The sequence below is a fragment of the Panthera pardus genome, unplaced genomic scaffold (assembly GCF_024362965.1).
Source record: "Panthera pardus isolate Hobbes unplaced genomic scaffold, ASM2436296v1 HiC_scaffold_15, whole genome shotgun sequence".
NCBI classification, from domain to species: Eukaryota; Metazoa; Chordata; class Mammalia; order Carnivora; family Felidae; genus Panthera; species Panthera pardus.
In genome coordinates, this window is record NW_026526710.1 from 67,597,140 (window position 1) to 67,606,255 (window position 9,116).

The 9,116-nt window shown below is 46.7% G+C and overlaps 1 long non-coding RNA gene across 1 annotated transcript in view; it reads right to left on the minus strand.

The window, feature by feature from the left end:
- Positions 1-5,470, minus strand: part of LOC109275704 (uncharacterized) — a 402,869-nt gene extending 397,399 nt beyond the window's left edge. Inside the window, exon 1 of the long non-coding RNA XR_002084323.2 lies at positions 5,411-5,470. This is a non-coding gene — a long non-coding RNA (uncharacterized LOC109275704). The remainder of the gene's footprint in view (positions 1-5,410) is intronic.
- Between the last annotated feature and the right edge of the window lie 3,646 nt (positions 5,471-9,116).

Sequence of the window (9,116 nt, forward strand, 5' to 3'; positions counted from 1 at the left end):
AGCCGAAGTCGGATGCTTAACCAACTGAGCCACACAGGTGTCCCATGACCAGGGGCTGTTCTGACATAAAATTGTAACAGTTTGTCATCAATGATAACTCATTTCTTCTTTTAGAACATCCACCACCTCCTTCATTCACAAAAGAATTAATGAGCATTTGCTATGTCCCAAATACTATGCAAGGTGCTATGGACTCAAAACGCAAGCAGACAGCCCTTCCCTGTAAGAACTTAGAATTTGGTGACAAAGAAAGGCACCCAAATGGGACACTGCATAACTCATGCTATTAAGAAGTGGATCACGTGCTAGAAGAACACACAGCACAGAGTGCCTGTTTCTGATTGGTCTACCTGCGTGAGTTGGGGAAGGTTTCACAGAAGTGACATTTGAGCTGAGTGAGTGACCAAATAGGAAGAAAAGGTACACCCAGAAGATAATTGCAAGAGACATGCCCTAGAAACAGGAACTAATTAAGTGTGCGGTAAGCAGGACAGGCAAGGGAGCTGGATGTGGAGGGGGAAAGGACAGTAAATATGGCTGGAAACACAGACTGGAGCCAGCCAGAGCATCAGATAACATGTTGGGAGTTTGGGGCTTTATCTCATGAACAAAGAGAAACCAGCAAAGGTTTAGGAAGCTGGAGAATGGTGTGGCTAGATTTATGCTTTGGAAAGCGTGTCCTTGCAGAGAGCTCCAAAATTCACATGCACGAGGTTATGGACCGCTTTCCTGTAAGGACAGTTTGGATCCCAAAGCTACGTTTGCAGAGTATATATATCATTTATACTTAGTGCAGAGTAAACATATCATTTATACATCCAGAGGATGACTGGATATGAGCAGTTTAATGGAGATTATGAAGAAGTCAAATAAGTATTCATTCTACTCATGTGGTACACTTCATACCCGCTCTCTATTACTGACTGGATGTTGAGGGGAAAGAAATGGTGATGCAAAAGGTAGGGGGCAGGAGATTGCCAGAAAGAAAGAAAAGCTTCTAGCTTGGGCTATAGTGACTCCACTTACAAAGTTAGAGAACATAGGAGATCCAGATTTGGGGAGGTATAATGATGAGCTTGGTTTGGAACATGCTACATGACAAGTGTGGGTAGGAGTTCCAGATGACAGACTCTAACAGGTTATAGACCTATCAGTGCTAGAAATCAGGGAAAGATTTGTTCTGGAGCTAAAGATTGGGGTGTTTTCAGCATATAGCACTCATCAGAACAGTGGGAAAGAGGATGGATATCAAAACGAAATTCTTCTCATTGTAGGAGAGGCATAATTAAGGCAAGCCGGACAGGAGGACATCCATCGTGTCAACGTTGATCTGTTGGCAGTGTCTGCTTGGAGCCACCGAGGAAGATTCTAGGGCCACATTTGGGTGTCAGGATGGACTCACGAGGCTGTTAGTGCAGGAAGAGAAGGTCTAGATATAGCATCTAGACCATCGCAGATTTAGGACGTTGTGAGACACATCAGTGCAAAAGAAGAGCAAGAAAGCACCTCAGAAGGAAATGTTCAACAGGGGCAAGTACCTCAGGAGAACAGATAGAATCAAGGGCTGGACAAGGGAGGTGGAATTTGGACTGTCTCCGTGATGTAGAAGGGGGAGGAATAAACGGAGGAGTTGAAATTACCTCAGTGAGAAGAAACTGAACCTCAAGAAATCCCCAGTCTTTCTTTACACTCCTGCAATGTCTGCCCAGGCTTCTCAACCAACATTCTCCACCCCCACGCACCATTTCAGGGAGCGTTGTGCCTTTTCTCCCCCTCTCCTCCCCACCACACACACACACACCCACACACACCGTGCCCTAAAGCTTAACTATCCTTGGATGACATGATGAAAGAAATTGGGACTTTTCGGATTGGAAAGACAAAGACCAAAAGGACATATGTATCCAGAAGGACACACACATGCGCGCTCTTTCATTAACAAAGTAAATAAACAGGGGTGCCTGGGTGGCTCAGTCAGTTGGGCGCCGGACTTCGGCTCAGGTCATGATCTCGTGGTCCGTGAGTTCGAGCCCCGTATCGGGCTCTGTGCTGGCAGCTCAGAGCCTGGAGCCTGCTTGGGATTCTGTGTCTTCCCCTCTCTCTTCCCCTCTCTCTGCCCCTCTCTCTGCCCCTCTCTCTCTCTCCTTAAAAATAAATAAACATTAAAAAAATCTTAAATAATAAAAAAGAAAGTAAATACATAAAAGGGAGGGAAAGGGAGGTTAAAGAGCAGCTGGCCTCTGCCCACCTGGGATGACGCTTTGAAAGGACAGCGGGAGGGAGCAGCCCTCTAGGTTCCAGCGGAACAGGTTGAAATGCCACCACTGTGAAGACAGTCCTAAATTTCAGATTAGATCTGCCTTTGATTGCAAATGTTTAAACTTAGGCTAAAGGAAAATGGCCATCAAGGGGATTCTTCTGGAGCCCGGCTCGGCAGGAAGTAACAGGACTGTTCCCTCATGGGAATGAGAAAGGGACGAAAGGGACAGAGCTGGGATTGAAACCTCTCTCAGTTCCTCCTCCAGCCGAGCTTTAGCCATTTTTTACGCTGCACTGACCCCTAGAGGCTCTCCCTTTCGTTCAGAATGTGCTAGGCGCTTGGCCCAGGGGAAGATAAATAAGTAAAATAAGGGAAAATGTTGCTTTGTCTTCTTAAAATCAAAAGCGGTGTGGAGAGCAGGGGGAAAGAGAAAAACAGGATCTCACTGCCAAGTGCCATCAATTAAAATCGCCTTAATAGTAGCAAACTTCATCAGCGAGCTTCTCATGCCTCAAGCTCTGGCCGTTAAGCTGGCTGAGGTATTAGACAGATTGGAAACAAGCGCTTGCATTTTAAACGTGCATCTTTGATTTCCTGCCCCATGTGGCAGCTGGGACCCTAGGCCAGCTGCCAACCAGTCTAGTCCCCTCCCAGGATGGGGAGGCGGCGGGAAGTTGAGTTCCTGCTTGGAGGACCCCACGGCCTGGATTGCTGAACTGCTAGCATTGCTTCTCACTCCGCTTCCTTTCTATCTGAAAGAGGAAGTTGAGTCACGCTCAGTAACCACCAGAGCTGTCATGGGGACCCAGGCTGCATCACTACCCCAGGGTGGGGGAAAACCGTGGTGTGTCAAGCTCTCCCAAGAGTCTTAAGCACACACTTCTGGCGACTGAAATTTTGATTTTAACCGTGCAGACCACCCAGGGATCTGTCCCCGTACAGAGGGAGAAGAAAGGAAATCAAACACACAGAACAGTGGGGGAGCGGAGATTCCCAGCCTGCAAGTCTGACGGTGGGGGACACGGTTGATTCTGAGGGTATGTTCTAAGGTTGCAGTAAGGGATCAATTGAGAGCAGACAGTCCAAGTCGATCAGTCCAAAAGGGGCTGGGATATGTGCTCTAAAATTCAGATGATCCACAGTTTGGGTCAGGAAACCTATAAAGTGTCACAAATAGGGACAGAGGAGAAATGTAAGGGACTTTGGAAACAATAGCTCTAAAACAATGGCTCAATCCCTCTCTAAAACACAGTATAAAAACTTTTTATCCTTGAAGCACTTCAGATCTACCTAAGGGGACCTGCCTTTCCAGGACTTCTGTGATTTTATTTCTTTTTGAAAGTTTACTTATTGATTTCAAAAGAGACAGAGCCAGCGTGAGTGGACAAGAGGCAGAGAAAAAGGGAGATAGATAATACCAAGCAGGCTCCATGCTGTCGGCACAGAGCCTGGTGTGGGGCTCGAACCCACGAAACCATGAGATCATGACCTGAACCAAAACCAAGATTCAGACCATCAACCGACTGAGTCACCCGGGCGCCCCTAGACATCTGTGGTTTTAAAGTGGTTTTGTTTGCACCTGGCCATACATCTGGGCTCAGGGCCACCTGATTGGAACTGAACTGTGCCCCCAATGGGAATGCCAGCTGCCCTGGAGAAATGGCTGGGGTAAGTGGGAGAAGTAACACTGTGTCCAGTTCCCTGATTGTCTTGGTCTGAGCATGTAAGAGTTCAGATGAGACTCCCAATCAATATTTCTCTGGGCAGTAACAGTCTCACCCACAAGACAGCTACCCCAAAGCTCCTTTCCTCAGCGGCGATAATCAGTAACACCTCAAACAAAACCAGCCTCTCTAGGGCACGCACCTGAGAAGAGGCGGAATTTATTGAAAAGTGGTGAGCTGAGAAATATAATCTCAGCTAAATCTCTTTATCCCTGTGAACTCTGGAAGAAGGATTTTAAGCCTGTATATACATAGGTAGGGGTTTTTTTTTCCCTTTTAAAAAGGAAAGGGGAGAATGAGGTGGGGAGAGGCACGATTTCTAATTTAGACACTTGATTTGATACCAAAAATAAAAACATGCAATGTGGTTAAACAACCCATGCCCTGTGGCTAACCCAGTTGCCAGCTTCATGAAAATTACAGTTGTGCCTTCAACACTGTCCCAGACACTATCCATTTGGCATTTCAGGCTGTCTTTACTACTGATGATTCAGTAACTGATTGGGCAGTGATCTGATTTGACAGGTGAGTTGGCTGAAATAATTGGGTTGACAATTTCCACAGATCAGGAAGGCCTCAAGCATCTTTCACCCATTAGGAGCTCATGCAATGGATTCAAGAGCATCATAATTATTCACAAAAGTTTCCAGCTTCCCACTGCAGTTGTCACTCAGAAAGTATGCCAGAAGTGAAGCAAAAGAAATACCTAAATACCCAGCCGTTTATCACATGTACCACCTTACAATTGGCAACCTTTAGTCTGAGGCTTCCGCTTTCATTTACAAGGAATCCTGACCCAGTCTGTCCTAATGCACACAGGACTACCTTGTACCTTCAGATGGATCTCCTTTTCCCCACAAATATCTGCGTTTCAAAAAATTATCAAACACTGCTACCAAGTTGTGAGTCTTCATAGTAACATCTATAATCTATGAAAAACTGGGCGAACACAAATCTGCCCAAATGACACAAAGATGTGATTTATACTTTCTTTTTCACTTTCATTTTGTTCATTAAGCACATTTTGTCCAAGGGAATGAGACCTGGCTTATTGTCCCATGGGGTTGGAAGGTAGAAGAAAGTAGAAATAAGGCAGCCAAGTACGGGCGTAAAAGCAGGTACCGCCAGCTAACTCCCGTTTCCAACTCAACCCAAGACCTCGACTTCTCGTTTCATTGAGTCTTTCAGCCTGGAAATGATAGAAGGTTCTTTTTCTTTCTCGACCTCGGGAGTTTTCTGGGTGAAATTCGAAATCGGGCCCATAGGTAGAGGACAAGGGGGGACCGCAGGCAGGCCACGCCAGATCGGGAGGTAGTAGTCTTGAAAAGCGCGAGAACTTAGGTACGAGGTGGGTCTTGGGAGCCCCAAGACCAGCAGATCCCTGCACCGCCTCTTAGAACCGTAAAAGTTTACACGGAGGCCTCACCTGGGTTCTGTCACCAAGTACCACATTCAGACCATCTCAGCAACACCTTACCTTCTCAAGTCTGCATCCTGGAAATGACTGCTCTTGGAATGTACGCCCCAAGGATAAGGGCGAGGGGAGGAGCCTCCCATTGCCCGGGTCCAGCTGGAGGGTCAACCGGAGGTTACGCACTCTCAGTGACCTTCTCCAACAGTTTCATTTAAGGAAGGTCAATGACAACGCTATTGTTCCTCCAAAGCCTACAGAAGAGTAAAACTTCTGTTGAGAATGTCTTCCTTTTCCCTCAAAATGCTGGGTCCATATAGAACCATTATGATGTGGTAGAAAGCCTGGTAGAGTTTTAAAGATTACTATTTCTATTGTTAAAGTGATAACCGATTGTTATTCAATTTAGGAGCAATTACCACTGCCCAGGCGTCAGAGTCAAACAATTTAACTTAAATGAGGTATTAGTAGTTGCTTGAATGTGTGATCGCTTTGAAATTCCTTCCAAGCAGTTTTGGGGGAAAAATGTCAAGGGTTGTGAAGATAATTAATTCTCCCGGATGCAAATACCAAGACTCGGAAACCCCTTGTGTAAGAAGACGAGAAAGGAGAGTTAGTTGGCAGTAGGAGTTAGTCCTCTTAAACCAGGCTCTGCCAGGTGCTCATTTTACAATCTTAAGTTACTTTGTGCATCTGTTTCCTCATCTGTAATGACTACCTTCCTTGTAGAGTCCCTGGGAGGATTAACTGAGTTCGTATGTGTGGAACACTTCAGAGCGGTACGTTCTTTTTTTTTCTTTAATGTTTGTTTATTATTGAGAGACAGAGACAGAGCATGAGCATGGGAGGGGCAGAGAGAGGGGGAGACACGGAATCCGAAGCAGGCTCCAGGCTCCGAGCTGTCAGCACAGAGCCCGACGCGGGGCTCGAACGCACCGACCATGAGATCATGACCTGATCCGAAGTCGGATGCTTAACCGGCTGAGCCACCCAGGCGCCCCAGAGTGGCATATTCTAAGGACTGTGCAAGGCTATCTATGTGTGTGCTGAATACAAACACCGTGATGAAGACCGCTTGTTATTTATGAGGAAAATATTCTGAGATGAACAACACCATTTACATCAGCCATTCGATCCTAACATTTTTTTTGCACTACAAACCCTTCAAGGGTCTGATGGAAGCATACTCATGATGCATGACAGTAAGCTTTGGCGTACAATTTCAGCATGTTTCTGGGCCCAAAGGAGTCCATGGGCTCTAGGTAAGAAGCCTTGTGGGGTTCCTGGGTGGCTTAGTCAGTTAAGCGTCCGACTTCAGCCTAGGTCATGATCTCACGGTCCGTGGGTTCAAGCCCCGTGTTGGGCTCTGCGCTGACAGCTCTGAGCCTGGAGCCTGCTTGGGGTTCTGTGTCTCCCTCTCTCTCTGCCCCTCCCCCACTCGTGCTCGCTCTCTCTCTCTCTCTCTCTCTCAAAAATAAATAAACATTTAAAAAAATAAAAAAAAAAGAAGAAGATATTTAGCCTCAGACATATACAGAGGGAAGAGGAGAGGCCCCAAGAGGAATCAGACCTGCTAGCCACTCCATCTTGGACTTCCAGCCTCCACAACTGTGGGAAATTAAACTGTTGCCCAAGCCCCCCCTCCAGGCGGTGGCCCTTGGCTCTGGCGGCCCTGGCAAACCAACACACAGGGTGGTAGAAACCGTGAGAACAACGGACCAAGTTCCACCAGAGCTGAAAGGGTTGCAAAAAAAAAAAAAGAGGAAGGACACTTATTTCTTTACACTTTGATGTGTGGATATCGCAAAGAAGTGAAGAAAAACAGTCACAATCCTGAATTCTGCTGAGCCTTATTTCAAAGTACCACCTCTTTTGAAATTCTTCAACTGTCACCACGTGAGACACGATGAGCGCGTCCAAATGAGGCAGCAATAAATACAAAGCTTTCAGATCCAGATGAATTGAATTAGAATGGAAAGAGCGAGAAAGACTTAAGAGGCAAGTGCTTACACGCAGAACGACACAGATGCAGGTGGGGTTGGGGCAGGGCCAGGAGAGGGGGGTGGAGGGCTGTGGCTGTCCCCTGTCGAAAACAGCAGTCAGCTTTGTCCGGAGAGCAGAGACTACATCTCCCTGGACAATTCTTACGCCGTCGCCTTTCGTAATCGAGGGTAACGGCTGGGGCTGCTTCTGCGGGCGGCTAGGACATGAATGTTAACACCAAACGCTGGTTCTGGGAAAATAGCAGCCCCGTTCTGTGAGCCACCCCTGCTTGTTTTTCTGTCTCTTAGAACAGGTCCTGAAATGCGGCGCTGCACGCTGCGGTAACGACTGATGAGAGGGAAGAGGAAAAAGCAGAGGGTGAGGCGGGGGCAAGGCAGCCTCGCCGTGCAACGAGTTCCCTTCCCGAGCCTCGGCAAGAATCACATCCCAGCTCTGGGAAAGAATCAGGACAGGATTCCCAGTGTATGGGAAACAGAACCTCGGAAGGCTTGTTTTAGAAACTCCGCGCTGACTTTCAACACCTGCTTCGTGGAGCACTTTTCGTCTTGAGTATTTCCGTGGACGTTGATGAAGGAGCCGGCAATGCTTGTCTTAAATTTTTGTGAATAAAAGCAATTCAGAAACGCGCCTGCATACATTTTTTATTCTATTTTTAGGAAGAACGCGGCATCCAGGAAATACATTACATTGATGACTTATTCCCAAGGGTACAGAAAGTGTCCCATTTACCCTGCCTGGGTCATTACCTCAGCCTGGCCCATCCGAACCGGAGCTATCTTGAAGGTAATGAGGTTGCCTCTCCAACCAAAGGCTAGGAAAAGGGAAGCATTAAAGAAATAAAGCATGCCATTTAAGCGAAGATGCGACATGCTGAAGAAGCAATATTTTCTAAAATAGCTAAATGTGGTTTCTTTCAACATGAGACTAGTGCCCCTATTTCCCTTTAGACTTTGACACAAGCTTTTTCTTTACATTTTTCTTTATCATTCAGTTTGTGTATATATATATATATTTCTATTATAAGACGTATTCTCTTTCCTTTCTTGTTCTTTTCTCCTTCCCGGTTCCTCTGCTTCCCTCAGACTCCCCACGTTCCACTTGTTAGAGGTCATGTTACTTCTCTCAGTTCTGGGGTTTTCACCAGAATGTTGTCGAAAAGGTTGCTCTCTCATGTTCTGGAATTGCGGTGGTCCTTCAGGCTGTGCTTTCTGTGAATGTTCTTTTTGTCCATACGGCCACAAGGGAGATGGTGAAGATGGCGGCTTGCATGCACTTTGGAGCCTGGGTTCTGCCCTGGCTCTGATGTCCACCTGCTGAGTGGTCTTGCTGAGGGGGCTCTAGGATTCAGTTTTCTCATCTGCAAAATGGGGATAGTAGTATCTCTCTTGCAAGGGTATTGTGAGTCTAGAACGTAATGAGGTATATGTCTGGCATTATTGTTTATTAAAGAAATTCCTTTTTTTAATTCTTTTAAATTTTTTATGTTCATTTATTTTTGAGAGAGAGAGACAGCACAAGTGGGGGAGGGGCAGAGAGAGAGGGAGACACAGAATCCAAGCAAGCTCCAGGCTCTGAGCTGTCAGCACAGACCCCGACACGGGGCTTGAACTCACGAACCATGAGATCATGACCTGAACCGAAGTCGGACGCTCAACCCACTGAGCCACCCAGGCGCCCCTGGCATTGTTGTTTATAAGGAGCTATCCTCTGGAGGTTC